This window comes from Eptesicus fuscus, chromosome 23, assembly GCF_027574615.1.
Source record: "Eptesicus fuscus isolate TK198812 chromosome 23, DD_ASM_mEF_20220401, whole genome shotgun sequence".
Classification (NCBI taxonomy): domain Eukaryota; kingdom Metazoa; phylum Chordata; class Mammalia; order Chiroptera; family Vespertilionidae; genus Eptesicus; species Eptesicus fuscus.
In genome coordinates, this window is record NC_072495.1 from 16,179,500 (window position 1) to 16,198,376 (window position 18,877).

General features: G+C 39.1%; 1 non-coding gene across 1 annotated transcript; it reads left to right on the forward strand.

Moving 5' to 3' along the window:
• Positions 1 to 209: 209 nt before the first annotated feature.
• Positions 210 to 316, forward strand: LOC114231950 (U6 spliceosomal RNA). Its single transcript, XR_003617985.2, has one exon. It is a non-coding gene; the product is annotated as a U6 spliceosomal RNA (small nuclear RNA).
• The last annotated feature ends 18,561 nt before the right edge of the window (positions 317 to 18,877 follow it).

Sequence of the window (18,877 nt, forward strand, 5' to 3'; positions counted from 1 at the left end):
GTATTAAAGGGTCGTGGCATTAGAAAGGTTGAGAACCACTGTTCTAAATGCTTTCCTACAATTTTATCTTCTGAAACTCAGAACTTTAGATTACATTCAACATGCTACAATATGAATGGACTTTAAGGATATTATGCCAAGTTAAATAAAACAGTCACCAAAAAGACAAGTGCTGTATGATTCCACTTTTTAAAAAATATATATATTTTGTGCTTGCTTCGCCAGCACATATACTAAAGTTGGAATGATACAGAGAAGATTAGCATGGCCCCTGCACAAGGATGACATGCAAATTCATGAAGCAATTCATATTTTTTTAAAAATGTTTTGCTATCAAAAATATATATATACATATATATTTGTTTATTGATTTCAGAGAGGAAGGAAAAGAGAGAAAGAGATAGAAACATCAATGATGAGAGTCAGTCATTGCATTTAATGCTATGTAAGGGTTCCTTTTAAGAAACTTGACTAATTGGAACTTCATGAGCAATCATAACATTTCATGAAAAACGTGGCATTTGAAATCTGGATCCTTAAAGTATGTCAGAATTGATATGAGTAAAGAAGTGAGGAAGTCTTTTCAGGAACAAAGATCAAAATAAGGACATGTAAGAGAGACAGAAAGGTAACAGTTGTGTTTGGGAAGTGGCAATTAGCCCCGTTCCTTTGATTCAAAAGGAAGGGAAATAATGGGGGGGGGGGTTAATAAACAAAATAAATGGGATGCAGACCATGGACAGCCTTGAAGTCATTTCCAGTTCACTTGGTAGACAATTTGAGAATTCTAATGAGCCCCAGGTGTGACTAACCCGCCAGTCCATGATGCCTGTAGGATTGCTCTTTTGCTTTATTCATCTGTGTATCCCTGGCACCTAGCCAAGCACATCTTGTCCGATGTTCACAATGCATTCATTCTTGAAAACATGGTGTTATTGAAGACATTTTAGTTAAAGACTAAGGTGTTAAATTCTCCTTTGGGAAGATTTAGAAAATTTGTTTGTAATGATGATGAGTAGAATAAGAATTTAGAGATGAGAGTTAGCTGAATGGGCTGGAGCAATTGAAGAAGGCTTCATAGAGAAGGTGTGGCTCGGCTAAAAAATAACTGTTTCCTCTATGAGCTGTCTTAGGTAAGCCTCATAATAACCGAAAAGCAAAAATAAAAGGAAAAGGAGAACAGATCACACCACCACAGAAAATCAGCAGTTTACAAAGGTGGGCAAAACAGAGAGAAAAGAAAAATATAAAACAACCAGAAAGAAATTAATAAGACTGCATTAGTAAGTTTCTAAATATCAATAATAACTCTAAATATAAATGGATTGAATTCCCAATCAAAAGGCACACAGCAGCTAGAGTAATTAAAAAAAAAAACAAAAAAAAACAAATACAACAATATGCCACCTACAACAGAATCACTTCAGCTTTCAAAGGTTCAAAGTGAAGGGATGCAAAAATACATTTCATGCAAGTGGAAATCAAAATGAAAGTGGGATAGCTATATTTATATGAGACCAAATAGACTCTAAGGCAAAAAAAAATTACAGTAACAAGAGACAAAGAAGTCATCATATAATGATAAAGGGGCCAATTCATTATGAAAGATAAAACAATCTTCCATAAATATAAACACACACAATATCAGAGCACCTAAATACATTAAACAAATACTAATGGATCTGAACAAAGAAATAATTATACAATAATAGGAGGGGACTTCCGTACCCCGCTTTCAGCAATAAATAGATCAACCAGACAGAAAGCCAACAAGGAAACATAGGACTTGAACCCTGTTATTTCAAATGAAACTAAGAAACATTTATAGAACATTCCACACATCAGAAGTTAAATGCACATTCTTCTCCAAGCACCCATAAAAAAATTCTTCAGGATAGAACATTAAAAAGACATAAAACAAATCTTAGCAAATTTAATAATATAAAAATCATACTAAGTATCTTTTATGATCACATTGGTATGAAACTAGAAATCAACCACAAGAGGAAAGCTGGAAAATCTACAGATATGTAGAAATTAAATTACGCACTCCTGAATAACCAATGGGTCAATGAAGAAATCATATAGTCCACGCTCAAAGAGGAAGTTATTCTGTGTGGGCTGCACAGAAGGATTTCCTTACGAAGACTACAGGGTGAAAAAGGGCTGGGGGAGTAACTCCACCATGGAAAACCTGGCAATCACTATGCCAAGCAGGTGGTCAAAACTAACATCACCTGTGTAAATTACATTGATAGTATGTACCTTGACTTAATGTCATGAGAATGGCACTTCACTTCCATGGCCTTCTTCCTCATAATCCATAATCCCTACATAATCATGAGAAAATCGTCAGACAAATCTAAATTGAGTGATATTCTACAAAATGCCTGACTAGCACGCCTCAAAACTGTCAAGATCCTTACAAGCAATCCAAGTATGAGAAACTGTCACAGTCAGCAGGAGTCTACAGAGACCTGGTGACTGATTGCAATGTGGAATCCCAGAACAGAAAAGTCATTAGGCAACAACGAAGGAATCCAGAAAAACGTATGGGCTTTAATAACAATGCACTGATGTTGGTTCATTAATTAGGAGAAATGTACCATACAAATGGAAGATGCTAACATGGGAAACTAGTGGTGGGGTACACAAAAACTCATTTTCTCCTTCTAAAACAACATTCCATCTTTTCTCCTTTGGGTTGAGAAATAGCCTTTATAATTCTCTAAATCCCCTATGTATTTGTGTCTGTGTGCATCTACTCTGTTCCATTGGTCTATTTATGACTTCGTAACAAGCTATTTATTTGCCACAATTTTACAGTTTTTTTTAATATGGTAGAGAGAGTACATCCTAATTATTCTTGTTTTTAAGAAATTTCTTGACTCTTGCCATTTGTTTCTTTTCCTGTATTTAAATTCTAATCAACTCGACTAGTTTCACAAATATGTAACCAATCAGTATTGTTAATGAGTTATTAAAATTATGTTTCAACTTAAAATTGAACTCTTCTGAACATTGGTTCCTCCTGCACAATAAGACGACATATAGTCCTGCTTATACAAGTCTTGGTTTACAACCTTAGTAGAGTTTTAGTTTTAATCAGATTCTGCAAATGTATTACATGTTTTGCAAAGTATTCTTATCTTTTTTGACTGATATCGTTCTTTGTAGCTCATCTTGCATTTATTACCTAAGTAATTTTTGCTTGCACTTAAGACAGCTATTTATGTCTTTATAATAAAACTGTAGCCAACCACCTCTTGTATTTACTTAACATTACAATTAGTTTTTCAGTTGACTTTCTTGAGATCTTCCAGTTTACAATAACTCGTATACTTGAAAATGATAAGAAATGTCCCTCTTTTATTCTAAGGACCCTGCATCATCTAGACTGGGTCTTGCCCAGCTGTCAATGGAAGGTCTCCCTTCCCCCTCACCCTGAGCAGGTCATTCCTGATCTAATCTTTTCTCCTACCTGGTTTACTCCCTAGTTTTAATCATGCATACAAACTCTAGGAATTGTCTGATAAACAGTGTTCGGGATATACATGTTCAAGATTTTGCATGTCTAAAAAATGTCTTTATTTTCCACGTACTGACAGTTTGAGTGCTACTGAATTTGCCTTTGAATTTTGCAGGCATTTACCCATTGTCCTTTCACTTTCATGGTTGCTATGGAGAAGTCCAATGCCATTTTTTTTAAATGTAACTTTGTTGTTGATGGTATTACAGATGTCCCCTTTGTTTTGGTTTTTCCCCCTGCACCCACACCTGCCCCTCCCAGGCCTTCACCATTCTATTGTCTTTGTCCATGGCTATGCATATGTACATATAAGTTTTCTGGTTAATCTCCCCTGACCCACCTCCCCACCCCTACCTTCCCTCTGAAATTTGTCAGACAATGTCTTAAAACATTTTTTTTGTTTGTATGTGATGGCTTTTTTACTCTCTTTGAAAGGTTCTAATAATTTAATTTTTCCTTTTATCCTTGAAATTTCTGGATGTTGTGGCTTGGAGCAGAACTTCTTTCGCAACTCAGAGTGCTGAGGTAAATAGCTTAGTGTCTCATTTCAAATCAGAATTTATGTTCTTCAATTCTTGCCCTTTTAAAAGATAACACTTTGCAAATTTCCTCTTTTCTATTTTGTTTGCTCTTTTTTTGAAACTCCTTTAAGTTGTATGTATCGCCTGCTGTATTGACCCCTGCATGTCCTTTCTCATTTATTTTCTTTTGTCTCTAGTTGCTGTCTTTTGACATTGTCTCAGAGTTATCTTCCAACCCTTCTAGTAAATATTTTATTCTTGCTATCATTAAAAAATATTTTCGGCATTGCTTTTTTCGTAGCAACCTCTTCTTTCATAGCTGCCATAAAGGATCTGATTACTCCAATGATAGCATTTTATTTGATTCCCCCACCCCCACCCCGCACCCTTTGGCTCCAAGTACTGTCTCTATGTCTTGAAAGTTCTTTCCCTCTGTTATTTTTGATTCTGGTTATCCTGTTAGAAGTTTCCTTAAAGATGTGAAAACTACATGTTGTATTTATTTATAAGTAAGCCAATAAAAGTTCATTGGAAAAAATCCTACAAGTCCAGCCAAGGGTGAGAGTAAAAGCTGTACGTGGCTACAGTTTTTCCAGGACTAAAAAGAAAAAGACAGCAGTGACAGGTTGGAAGGGGAGCCTCGTGACTTGTTACACAGATGTTTGCTTTAATCATTTTGTTTCCACCATAGAGCCTGCTTCCTCTAGCCTCTTGTTCAATTTCTCCAGAGGATAAATTTCTTACCTATTGCCAAGGGAGGAGAAATTACTGGCAGCTCAGGAAATAAAGAACATCTAGGAGTCCACCTCTTTCCTCTAAAGACTTAAAACAAATCCTTCTTTATTCAGCCCTATACTTTATGCTCTAAAATATTTAGAGGTGCCTAATGCCTCCAGTTCCTGAGATTTTCTGCTGCTCTGTGGGATAGAGTCAGAAGGCACCTTGGTATTCTTAACTAAAAAAGTTATGCCCAAGAAAAGTGGAATATCTGTTTGTATAGAGCCTGTTATGTAAGAAACATCCATACCTGTAAAGAATTTTGAGAGTTTATTTGAGCCAAACAATTTTGGGGAAGCAAAATCTCAACAAATTAAGATAATGCTTTGGAGATTGGTGTTTTTTGTTTGTTTGTTTGTTTGTTTGTTTGTTTTTAACCTAGTTTTTATACATTACAATCAAAGGAGGAGATGTAAGTGGGTTATATGAAATCCATTGGTGATAGGTTAGTGGGGCGGAAGAAAGCACTTCTGGGGAAACCTCTGGGATTGGATAAAAAGTAAAATGATAGACACATGCTTCTTTTACATAGGTGGGTACAGGATACTTAACAGTCAACAATGAACAGATAATAATAACAATGAAGGAATGTGTGAACTCTGCCCTGGTGCCCTGGCTCCTTGGTTGTGCCCTGAGGGGTCTGGAAAAAAGGGAAGTGACAAGTTACCCTGACATTCCACAGATATGTTATCTTTGATGCAAGAAGACAATAGGCTCAGTGAAGATCAAAGTTGATCTTTGCCAAGGAAGATACTGGCCTAAGACTACCCACCATAGATTGCTTTCAATTAAAGTTTTAATTTCAGACCATTCTTTGTGGTTACTTTAGGTCTCTTGAGTTTGCAAGGCTGCTACGCAGGCCTTTCCTGAGCTAGTCAGGTTAGCATGTGGCCCCTTTTTGTCCACGGGCCTGAGAGAGAATCCTTTGAGAACATAGCCTAGGAAATACAGAGCCAAGCACAAAGAACTTGACACAGGAATCCCAAACCCATAGGTTGGAAAGCAGGGGTTCTTACAACCAAAGGACAGTTGCCCCTGAAACCCACCAGCAGCTCACTCCCCTGAGTGCATGTCTAAGTGCTAGGAGCAAAGCAGACGTTAAAGTTTTGGAGATCTGTTTCACTGAATTCTATAATCCAACTAGAGGCCCGATGCACGAAGATTCATGCAAGAATGGGCCTTCATTCCCCTGGCTGCCAGCATCACCTTCGCTCCAGCCAGAGCCACCTTTCTTGCCTTCCCAAGCTGCCCAGAAGCCCGGAGTGGCTGGGGCAGTGCGGAACATCTGCATTGTCGCCATGGCCATCTTTGTTGGGTTAATTTGCATACTCACTCCTGATTGGCTGGTGGGCGTCACGGGTGTACGTTAAATTTGCATCTTTCTCTTTTATTAGTGTAGATGATGTGGAAGCAATAGTTGTTCAGGACCTTTTTAAAGGACTGCACCTCAGATGGAAAAGAAGATTCTCCCCACTTAGACATAAAGTACAACTTGAAATTCTGGTGGCATCGGGCTCCAGGAAGCTGTTATGTTTTAGGAATAGGGATAGGTACAGTTCAGAGACTGAGGGACTGAGGGGACAATGGGCAGGGACATGGTGGTAGCTGGCAGCAGCCACACTCAGTGAGCACTGCCATGACCAGGGAACACAGCTGATTCTGACAGAAAAGTCCAGAGGATCAGGGGTATCTGAAAGTGCAGTCCACAGCAGAGGTGATACCCGGCAGAGTGGCATCTGTGCCAGGGGAGTAGCTTTGACCTAAACAATCATGCAACAGTAACCTATGCTCTTCCACAAATATTTGCAAGAGACTTAGCCAATTAGGCAAGACCAGAGACAGTTTGTGCTACATGACAACAGGTATTTGGACTGCAGTGTAGACACATTCCCTGCCTGTAGCCTCATCCCTAATCCACCTGGTAACCAGTCCCAACTAAGGGCGTGGTGCTTTTGCATCTGAACGTGGCACAGTAAATGCTGTGGAGCCGCCTGCTACCCAAAAGGCCCTGCTCACGTTTGGCCCTTTGGTGAGCAAGCGTTCTGCACAGAGGGAGTGCATGTGTGGGCCTTCAAAAAGGTTTGCAGCCATTAAAGAAGGAAAGAGACATTTTTTTTCTATAACCAATTTGCAGGAACGAGCCAAGCCGTAGGTCAGACTCAGTGCATAGCAAGACCTAATGGGCTGTGCTTGATGGGTATGCCGATGCTGCAGGCGGTCCTCCTGCAGGTTCCCTGACCACTGCCTCTCCTCTTTCAAGCCCAGCTTCCAACTCTCACATCTGTCCGCTTCAGGGCACCAGCACTGCTGGATTGTAGTGCTGATAGCTAAAGGAAGTGAAGGAGCAGCAAGCTGCAATGTATGGTTCAATTATGTGCCCCTGCAGATAGAGTGGGCTGCTTTAAATAGGAGGAAAATGATGATCGGAGGGGAAAAATAGAAATGCAAAAGTCTCATACATACACACACACACACGCACGCACGCACGCACGCACACACTTTGATAATAAAGTAGAAATTCTGCAACAGTGTCGTGGGGAAGAGAACACATTAACTCACCATGTGGTGAATGTGGTCCTAACCTTGTTCTTCCAAATGGAATACTGACACGTACCCAGTGAGAGCGAGAGGGAGCTATTAGCAGCTTTGGTTACTACACTGTATTCAGGCCCGTTTTCTCTGCACACAGATGATCTCACTTGCCGCAATGACAATAGACACTCGCAGTTTAGCCCATAAACAGTTCAGTCGATCATGGAGGCTAGGGGTTAGGAACAGACACCAGTCATGTCCTACCTCTCAGAGCTCTTAAAGATACACAGACAAAATTAGTCAGGGATTACTTATTAAAATGTCAGGATAGGTTTTCTTAATGTATATTATTACTATAGAAATATGAGGTGATGCATAGAACAACAATTTTTGGCTCAGAAAGTTGGAGGTCCCACAAAGGTAGGTGTCTTAAAATACTCATTACAGTTAAAAATCAGCATCATGTTTATGAAAAACCTAAAATAGCTCCAAAATAATGAGGATATCTTTGAACACTGCACTCATGGTCCAACACAGCAATGATGGGAAGGATCTAGAAATCACAAATTTATTTATACAAATGTATAAGATTGAAAGAAGATGAGTCTGTTTGGATCCAAGCACTTAATGATATTAAAATCTGAAATGCAAGGTTTGTTATCCTAAGCACCTTAATAGAGGTCCAGAAATTGGGCTTCAGGATTGATTCAGATGCCTGCCCACCTTAGCCCACCCAGGAAACAGCTCTGTCAGGAGGGTGCCTCCAGGGTCAGGGTTCCTTAGTGCTAGAAAAGTGGCCTCTGCCTTCCACACTAGCTGGCTCATACTGTCATTATAGGTCAGTAGGATTGCCACATATGTGAGATATTTCATTTTGTCTGTTAGATACTCATGTATGTATACTTGTTCATCGGTCACCCGTTTTATCCTTCCCATATATCGAGATTTTTTTGAATGTGAAGAATGCTTCACCTAAAGAGCTTTTTGCTCACATGACTCTTTTTTTTAAAAGATATTTTTATTGCTTTCAGAGAGGAAGGGAGAGGGAGAGAGAGATGGAAACATCAATGATGAGAGAGAACCATTGATTGGCTGCCTCCTGCATGCCCCCTACTGGGGATGGAGTCTGCAACCTGGGCAAGTGCCCTTGACCAGAATTGAACCAGGGACCCTTCAGTCCACAGGCTGATGCTCTATCCACTGAGCCAAACTCGCCAGGGCTCACATGACTTCTTTGCAGGTTTTCATTCCGCATTCTGGTTGCATAAGGATCACCTGGGGGATTTGTTCAAAATGCAATTGGAACCCTTCCCTAGGTCTCTAGAAAATGCCGAATGAGGCTGATTTAAGGGAATTCCCCAGGTGGTTCTGAAGTGTGCACCTTTTGGTTTACAAGGGGAAAATCTGCAGTCCCGAGAGGTGAAGTAATTTATTTCACATTCCACCACTAGCTTATGCACATGCCAGGACTAGAACACAGGGTTTCTTTCTCCCACTCTTTTTGGAGCAAAGACAGCTGGCTATTTCTCCCACAGCACATCAGGAAGGTGGTGGAATACACTGGCTCTTTCTGCCTTTATGTCCTGCTCCTTAGATCTCAACCAACTTGTACTAGTCTCTTAAAGTATAACATCTTGTTTGGTCTTTTGGAACATAACTTCCCAGGTCTCCGTGCTGGGCTCTTTCGTTTGACCGTTTATCAGGCGTTTTCTGCTGAGAGCCAATGACTTGGCTCACTTCTCTACCCCACCACAGAGAGCTTCATTTGCGCTGATTACCCTACATTTCACATAGAAGTCATTAAGAATTCTGTTTCAGTGAATAAAAGAATGTAAATGAGGTAATTATGAGCTCCACTTACCTTACTAACCCCGTGTATTGTGTAATCATTAATGCTTTCACATGATCTGTTCCCTGGCAAAATCAGGAAGATGGAAAGCGATATTCTTAGGATAGAAAATACTAATGAGGTTTATTCTGTGGTGGATTATATTTCCTCTGGGGGAAGTTAGGGAGGGTCTTTTAATGTAAGCTGTGAGCTAGACAGCTTGAGAAATGGCTGTGTATTACTGCTTTTAACTTCCACCTACCTTTTGCATAAATTAAATTCAAGTTGCAGAGGTTTTCTCATAACAACATTTCACACTTGGAAAGCAGAATTCATCTGAAAAGCTCTTTAAGATACATCCATATGATTGTTTTCACTTACTGGGCAAATGCATCTTCCTACATAACATAAGTTGGCTGTTGAGTGTTAGAGAGCATTTGGCATAGAGTGCTTAAATGATACCATGGACAGGGGGCAATGCAATAGACAAATCTGGCCTTGGCCAAGCTATTCTTCTTTTCTACGTGTGGTGAGAACATTGTTTTTGTTGTCTCAGTGGTTGTGTCTTGTGAACCTACTTCCAACTTTCATGTCATACTGATGTATCTATCAAGGTGTCCCACCACCCTGGCCACAAGAGTAGGTACCACATGACCCAACTCATCTAATGGTATGTATTCCTCTCCTTGATCAACATGAGCTGTGCAGGTGGGAGCATGTGAACCCAGCAATTTCACTAAAATGGCTCTTTGGATGGATTTGATATATGGATATGGTGGACAGATGGTCGCTCTTCCTTTTGGATTCCAAGACATAAAAAAAAATGTAGACTTGGGGCTGCCAGAAACCATCCTCCCTGTCATAGGGACAGGACCTGACTGAGAATGACTCCAGCATGCAGAACCAAGAGACAGACAAAGTCAGCATCCTGGTGACATCCTTTGCATCATGGAACTGACTGTATCCATGGATCTCACTCTGAATCCATGGATCTCACTCTGCATCCATGCATCTCACTCTACATTCTGCATCTCACACTGCATCCTGCATCTGAGTCTGCATCCATGCATCCCACACTTCATCATGTATGCATCTCACTCTGACCAGGCTTAACATCGCTAGACATCCCAGTAAAGTAGGATAATACATTACAATTTTTGGATAACCAGTTTCATTAAAGCTTTAAAAAATTATAACCAAAAGGATTCCCATTAATATAGAAATTGGTATTTCCATGTAAAATATTGCAAGCCATAGAGCCTAAAATAAAAATGAGGTAAAGGTCAGGGAGGGTAGTTTTCCATTCTCAGCTGGAAAATAGAGGATCTTTCCCTAGCTGGTTTGGATTGGTGGATAGAGCATCAGCCTTTGGACTGAAGGGTCCCAGGTTTGATTCCAGTCAAGGGCACATGCCCAGATTGTGGGCTTGATCCCTAATTGGGGGGGGGGGTGCAAGAGGCAGCCAATCGATGATTCTCTCTCATCATTGATGTTTCTATCTCTCTCTTCCTCTCCTTCCTCTCTGAAATCAATAAAAAAATTTTTAAAAGAACTAGATTTTTAAAAAAGAAAATAGAGGATCTTTGTCAGAGATAATCTTTGTCATCTAGGAGTGAAGTAATTGGTTAAACTTCTTATTTTTTTCTAACTTGTACTAAGTGTTACTGAGCATAGATCACTGAGATATTGGATATAAAAAATTGATACACCAAAGTCTGCTATGACCTTTGGTAAGGTGAAGAGAAAAAATATATAATATTGGTCTCAATTGACCCGTTTGAAAAGGAATAGTGTGTGTCAGAATTGCTTTTCTTCCTTATAGCTAATAACACACACATTACTGCTAAAGGCCTGACGATAATAGATCAGCACCAAATTCTCTGAAGTGCAGTGCAGTTGATATGAGCAAAGGTAAGAAGCTGGAAAACAAACCAGAAAATAAGATTTAGAACCAGAAGAAATGGGATAGGCCAAATACACAGGACCCTCCCCGAACTTTCTGTGTGCTTGAACTCATAGTCTGGTAGATAACATTCCACTGCAAAACATCCTCCACTGTAATCTAACCCAGTGGCAGAGGACAGATGGTCTCTGCCTTAAATACAATGTGATCCCAAGATTGGAAACATTAATGGAAGGTTTAGGTGGTGGTCAAGGCCCAAAGGCTTATTGCCAAGAATATAGAAATTGTAAGGATAAATACCTCCCCACTAGACAGTTTTCAACAGGCATATTGCTAGATTTCTTCCCTTGTCAGGTAAACAAGGATGTGTGACCGCAATCTGAAACCCCATGAGTCACCACCTTGTCCTTGGGTCTTGTTGTTAAGAACAATAAACCTCAGAGAGCCTCTTATTGTAGAACTGCACTCAACCAGACTAACTAGCGCTCAACCAGACTAACTAGCTGACATTCCAGTTTGTGTATATGACATCCATTATACTCTCCTGTCTTCTTCCTAAGAAAATCTTAATTTTGTTCCAGTATTCCTGCTTTCTCCACACAGAATATAATTCAGAGAATGCTGAACACCCTTCCAGATCTATCAGTGTGAACCAACCATAACAAGTAATAGTATTGGCTATGATTTACTTAGATATGGGCATGTGTCCAGTTCCTGGAAACTGAATTTATTTATTTCTTTTAAAATTTGGTGGGTGGAATGAGAGTTATGCTGGGAAAATTCTAGAGAAAACATTTTTTATTAAGAAAGTGGCATGAAAAGATAAAGCTTCTATGGACTTTCAGACAAATAAAATCTTAATCTATGCCTAAATGTGACACCTGAAATTATGGGAACCATCTTTCTAGAAACCTGAGAACGAAGCCATCACACTGAGGTTGGCAAAGTTGTGACAATGGCATCTAGATCTCTCAGATACTATGACTACTTATGATTTCTTGTTTTATTAAATCATGAATTCTTTACTGCTTAGATCAATTCCCGTTAGGTCTTCCTTTTTTTTTTTTTTAACTGTTGAAATCTTCGTAATTGATAAATTATCAAGAAATTCATTCCACTTCCAAGGAATATAATCCTTGATTTCTCTATCTAGTGTGAGCTAATAAATTCTATGAACTGTTGCCACTTTCTCTTGTGATAGCTCAACTAGATTTATTTTACTTCTCTCCATCACTATCTGTTGTGAACTAGGAAGTAAGTGATGTTTTCATTTACTCATCCCTAAATAGCTAGATGCTAAAGAATGAAATCTAGGCTTCATGAATGCAATGCACCACACTCAGATATTCTGCATATGAAACTGAATGGAATAAAATAGTATGTCTTCGATTTCTATTTGGGAATGGAAAGGGAGCGGATGTTTCTGTGTGGTGGTGGTTTATACTGTGAAAGATAGTTAGAAGGAACTAAATGGAATTAGGCTTTATGCAGATGATATTTCAGTTTGCCAGATGGCATTCCTAGAGGAAACAGCCATTCCCCCACTCCAGGGCTCTCCATCTCAACTCTAATCCTCACTCTCACCACAGGCATGAAGCCTAAGCTAGACTAACCATTGTTCCATGAATAGAGTGATGCGTACCTGTAGATGTAGAAAGATGAAGCAGGTCCAAACATAGTGCTTATTTGGGGATATTTAATATATAGATATTTGAAGACAGAATGCCTATTCATTTAGCTCAGCAGGCAATATGGGGATAGGCTTATAGTTTTCTGCAGCCATCTTTCCTACCATTTTTTTAAACATATTTTTATTGATTTCAGAGAGAGGAAGGGAGAGGGAGAGAAACATCCATGATGAGAGAGAATCATGGATCAGCTGCCTCCTGCACGCCCCCTACTGGGGATCGAGCCTGTAACCCGGGCATGTGCCCTGACCGGGAATCGAACCATGACCTCCTGGCTCATAGGTTGATGTTCAACCCCTGAGCCACGCCGGCCGGGCTTTCCTACCATTTGTAGAGAGCCAGCCTAAGGATAAATATAGCATATAGAGAGAAGTAGAGCAAAATAATCATCATGACATTATTTGTGCTCCCGTGTGCATCCATGCCTATTGGTCTCTAATTCTGTGGTTATATGAGACAAGGCATCCATTGTTTGGCCTGAATTACTTCTGGTTGGATTTTTTGAAACTTAAGAAAAGACAAAAACAGCCCTCGCTGGTTTGGATCAGTGGATAGAGCCTCACCTCGTGGACTGAAAGGTCGCAGGTTCAATTCCAGTCAAGGGCATGTACCTCACTTGCAGTCTCGATCCCTGGTCCTGGTTGGGGCTCGTGTGGTGGCAATCAATTAATGTGTCTCTCTCATATTGATGATTCTGTCTCTTTCTCTCCTCCTTCCTTCAACTCTTTCTAAAAATTAATGGGAAAATATCCTCAGGTGAGGATTAACAACAACAACAAAAAGACAAAAACATATATAGTCGTAACTGATATAAGATGAGTAAAATGCATGGGGGAAAATGTCAAAATAATGACATAATGTTAAATGGAAGATCAAATAATGATTGATTGGCTTTGATTTCATCCTCCAAACTCAACTCTCAAGTCAATAACGTCAGTAACCTGAGCTGAATGAAAGGGAGGATTATGTTTCCTTTGATAATTAGATACACACCAGCTTCCGATGGCTCACCTTCCACTGTCAAATACAAGCATCCGATCCTGGCACTCTGATTCACAGGAAGACCAAATTCAATGCACACCCATCACACAAAGTTAAATAAACCCAAAGAGAAGCATTTTCTCCATGTAGGCTATTTACAAGCCCAAATCACCCACTAGAAAATTTGAGCAAATAAACATCTGTAAATATTGCTCCTTAAAGGAAGAGGAAATGAGAAGCATCAAAAAAAGCTACCTGCTCTGGAATCTAACCTAGATATGGAAAGCATAGGACGGTTCTGATTCCTATACAAACACAAACCTTGTAGGAAGAAGATTGGATCACATATCTGCCAAGACATCACAGAAATGATGGTAGAGATAAAGCCTTTGTTTCACCTGGGCTTACCCTCTCTGTTACATGTCCAGATACATTGGAATCTGGATCATTGGAAGTCCTTGATTCTTCATTGGATCATTGGAAGTCCTTGAGGGATCATTGGAAGTCCTTGATTCTTCATCTGATTAAAACAAGAGAATCGACATTATCCTGTCTTTCAAAATTTTATATTCCCCTTTTGAAATTCCATATCTGTGTGAGTAAATGACTTGGGAACTAGGCCTGGGAATTTTCTCAAGTGTTTTATCCCTTAATTCCCGTCCAAGATGAGCCCCATTGTTTCCAACCCCTTATCTCTGATGCTTCAGCCTCTCTGCAGGCCTTGTTGCCAGGACATTTGGTGTGGAGGCACACAGGCAGGATGCTACCAGTACGCTGGGCTTTCTGCAGTGACTCATTTAAGGATTAGCAACATTACCATTACATAATGCTCCAAACGAGAAAATTCTGGTGCCCTTTTCAACGGCACTTTTCTGTTTAATAACCTCTGTTAACTTCCCACTGTTTACTGCATTTAATTTGTCTTACAAAGCCTGCTAACTATGCCCCAACATATAATTTCATTCTCATCTCTTGCCACCCACCAATGTCATATCCCTGCCAAACAGTTTCCTTGCCATATCAGTCTCTTTCACATTCGATTCTCACTACCTAGTATTATGTTGGCCTTATTTCTCTACGAAGAAAATGTCTGTTTGTCACTCAGAAGGCAACTTAAATGGCACCTCCTGAGTGAAGCCATCCTTCCCTTCACAGTTAATATTAGATTCTAATTTAGAAATTTACTTGTATTTTATGTGCCACGTTTACTGCAATTTATTTATTTACAGAGATTTCCTCAGTGTCTGCAGGATTGTTTTATTTTTGTCTTTGCACCACCCTGTGTGATATTTGGCCCTTAGAGAGACTTGATAAAGGTTTGCTGAATGAGTGAATAGGTGAATGATTGTAAGAATTTGTGAAATACATAAAGCTTTGGAAAGACACCAAGGGGCATGGCTAACCACATAGAGAAGCTGCAATGAAAATAAAATGGAAGGAGATGATCCAGGAAAACACAAAACAAAACAAAAACATGCTTAAATATCTTCAAAAATCTTATTATCAAATGAGCCCAAAACAGTAGTTATTGAAACCTTCTGTGGGGAAGACATTTTTATTTACCCTAAAGTGTCATTCTCTGATAACTTTTAAATTTTGTCATGATGACCTTATTTAAGGGCAGTGTAATGGAACATACACGCTAATTGTTCAAAATAGAGAAATCAGCAAGAGTGAATACAGTCAGAATGTTATGGTAGAACTTGAGTTATAGATGGAGAGAGAGAGACAAGTGGGTCTACACAGAATCATTAAATATATATTATTAAAGTTGGAAAGACCTTTAACGATTCTCTGAAGTGTAAGCTCATGACCACAGAAACTCTATTGCTTGCTGTTACATTTCTTCCATTTTCCAGACTTACACCTTCATATGGTAGATGCATAAAAAAACAAAAACAAAAAAAACCCACTTGCTGAAGGAAAGAATGAAAATAACCCACCTAAGGCTCTCCTTTATCTGTGCTTAGGCTAATGTTCTAGCATTAATGAGATTATGGGCGATTAGAGCAAGTTCTTGAGTTAGAATGCCTGGGTTCAAACTGCAACTTCACCACTTACCACATCTCTTCAAGCCTCAGCTTTTTAATCAATAAAGTGAGTATAGCAATAGCCTCTATTTACCAATATTGTATGAATGTGTATGCAGCACCTACAGTGTAGTGGACACTGAATTTATTAATGACACAATGATAAGCAATGGCAGAACTGAGCTAGAATCCAGGTCTTCTGATTCTCAGTTCAGATAGCTTTCAAATAGAGAAGGAAAATGATATCTTTGTGAGGGGAAAAAAAAAAAAAAGGTTTTGATTGGGTTGGGTAGTTATCTATTGAGATAGTTCCTATTTGAAAACTAGAATAGAACTGCCCATTGAACAGAAATTCTACCATCCATAAGCCTGTGGCGATGCTGGATCATTTTAACTTCAATTCATCTCATTTCATTTCTTTCATCCCTGACCTGCCTCTTCAAGGACACAGTGGTACAGACACAGTGATGCCCAAAGAGCAGCCAGAGGCCAGGGGTGGAACCAAGGCTAAGGTAAAGAATGAATGGAAGAAAAATTGAATTAAAACCAGTGACTTGACCTAAAAATTGTGAAGGTCCTAGGCACCCTTACTCAAATATGAACTTGAGATTTGAAGGCACCATGATATTGTGCACCTGATAATGAAACTACTGAAATGTCTGACATGAACCATAAGGCTGAGTTTCATATTTGTGAGAAATGCCCAAAGGAAGGGGAAGATAGATGAAAATGATGAGGGAAAACATAACAGCAAATGCTTTATACATTTGAGGGAATAGATTTTTATGGGGGAAAAATAGACATTGAATACAATTTAAATTTATTGCTGCAGATTTGAGCTATGCTTACTTTGCATACTGAGAGAGATGGTAAGCACTCTACAATTTCCTGGTTTTTTTTTTAAAGGAAAATGTAGTTTTTAAAAAAGCTCATTAAAAGGTAACCTAGTCTAGCTGGACATCAGAAAGCCCCCAGAAGCCAAAATGTTGATGATTTAAGCATAAATGAGTTAGAAATGTGTGGTTGCAATTTCATTTCAAATGAATGGGGGGGAAAAAGTGCTTCTGGCAAAGCCCATTTTGCAATTCTACTGGACCAGAACCTCGGAAAAACGCTCTGAGGCACAAATCACCTGGAGCAAAGCAAGGTGCTGGCCGAGGAGAGAGGACAGTGGGAGACAGTTACTTTGCTATGTGTCTTTCATTAAATTCTCTGAATGAGAGACTTATTCTGATAATAGCTATTTTTTTTCTACCTAACAGGAATGTGACCACATAGAATTGTTAGGTATTTTGCAGTTTTGTGGGAAACATGTTTTGAATGGAGCTATGGAAATTGCAAATTCTTAATAGCATTACTGTAATACATTATTAGAGGGCCTTGTCTTAACTTCAGCCTTCTAAAAATCAAGAGAATTAGTAACAGTTCACTCACTTTCAAGTTGGTACCTTAGAAACTTTGGAAATTATTTCTACAGCCAGTTTAAGAGACTTACTTAGAGGCACTGGGAGCCTGTAGGTAATTATCCAAATTGGGAATGGAGTTTAAAAAAAAAAAAAAGTTTTCGTTTTCTGTTTTCTAAATTGATTTGAGTTTTTATGGGAGATTGAAACGATATGATCCTCATGAGGTTGTGAGAGTTTATCTAATTGGATTTGAATATGATTCTGATCAAGAACCATATATTTTCCCATTTGGAGGTCAGGACTGTGGAGAATTTCAGGAGATTGAGAGTACACACTGATGATTTTCAACAGGCACAAAGGGATTAGTACTGAGGTTAAACCTGTTCTCCGTACAGTATTTAAATGAGTTATGTGATGAAATTAGATCCCAAAGGGCATCTTAATTTGCTAATAATGGAGAGGCACATGGAGGATCAACCACAACCCATTGACATTTGAAAGGATTTGGCAGGATTTGTGCAGATTAGAAATGGCAAGTATCAAGGAACGAATGCCATTCCCTCCCAGTTTCATCAACAGGAAAAATTAAGTTCTGATATAAGAAGGCATGAGAATGTCAGTCTTGTGGTAAAAGGGTGGGGAGAGAGAAGGAGAGATGAGGGTTAAACTTGAGAAATAGAAAAAATATATATATGTATTACGGTATCCAATTAACCTCCTTTTGATTCCTCCAAATATAATATGTGAGCTATTAGGATTGTAATCTGATTTGGTATTTTGAATCTATTTTTCTAAAGAAAAACTGATAAATTAACAATCTGGTATATAGTTAGCACTCAATAAATATTTGCTGATGAAATGAGATTTATAGGATATATTTTAAATTTTATTTAGCTTTCGGAGGACATTACGAAGGATTCTCAGAATGATTTTTTATAAGTCAAGTGGTATGTTGTATTAGTTAAGGTACAATTAGCAGCCATAGCCAGCAAACTTCCAGATTTTAAGATAGCTAGTAGCCTCATAGAACTTTGAATCGGAAACAGGTGATTGAAAGGGGGACAGCTTTCCCAGTGGTTGATATTGATTGCCCAAACTTCTTTGATTTTTTTGTGTTTGTTTTGACATCTCTTAAGGCCTTGCATCCATTGCTGAGTCTCCTCCATCCAGGTGGCTAATGGGAGAGGAGACAGTGGAGAAGTAACACCTGCTTGGTGTCCTCAACCTGTAATTGGCATACTTCACTTCTGCTCACATCCCACAACACTAGGTACATAGCCCACATGAAGCAACAAAGCCTGGGGAATATTTTCCCTGGGTGGATAAGCCACTTGCCAGCAATTAAAAAACAAGCAAACACAAATCATCGGTTGACATGTGTTTGTCTCTGCCACAGTCATCCCTTTGGCCACCAAATATACATGTATATGTTTTCCCTCCACAAATAGAATACATGATTCACAAAGGGGAAAACCCAAAATCAAATCCAATTTTTGTTTCCTGTTCAAAGTGCAGGATTTTTCTCTCAGGGCCACATATGGCTGTTCTGACCTGGCAACTTATCATCCAAAGCATATCTTTCCCTTGAATAACTCCTAATATAAAAAGGTGGAGTAGGACCAATATAATGAAATAAAAATTCCTCTTTTTAAAGGAAGGAGGAATAGGAGACACAGAGTCAT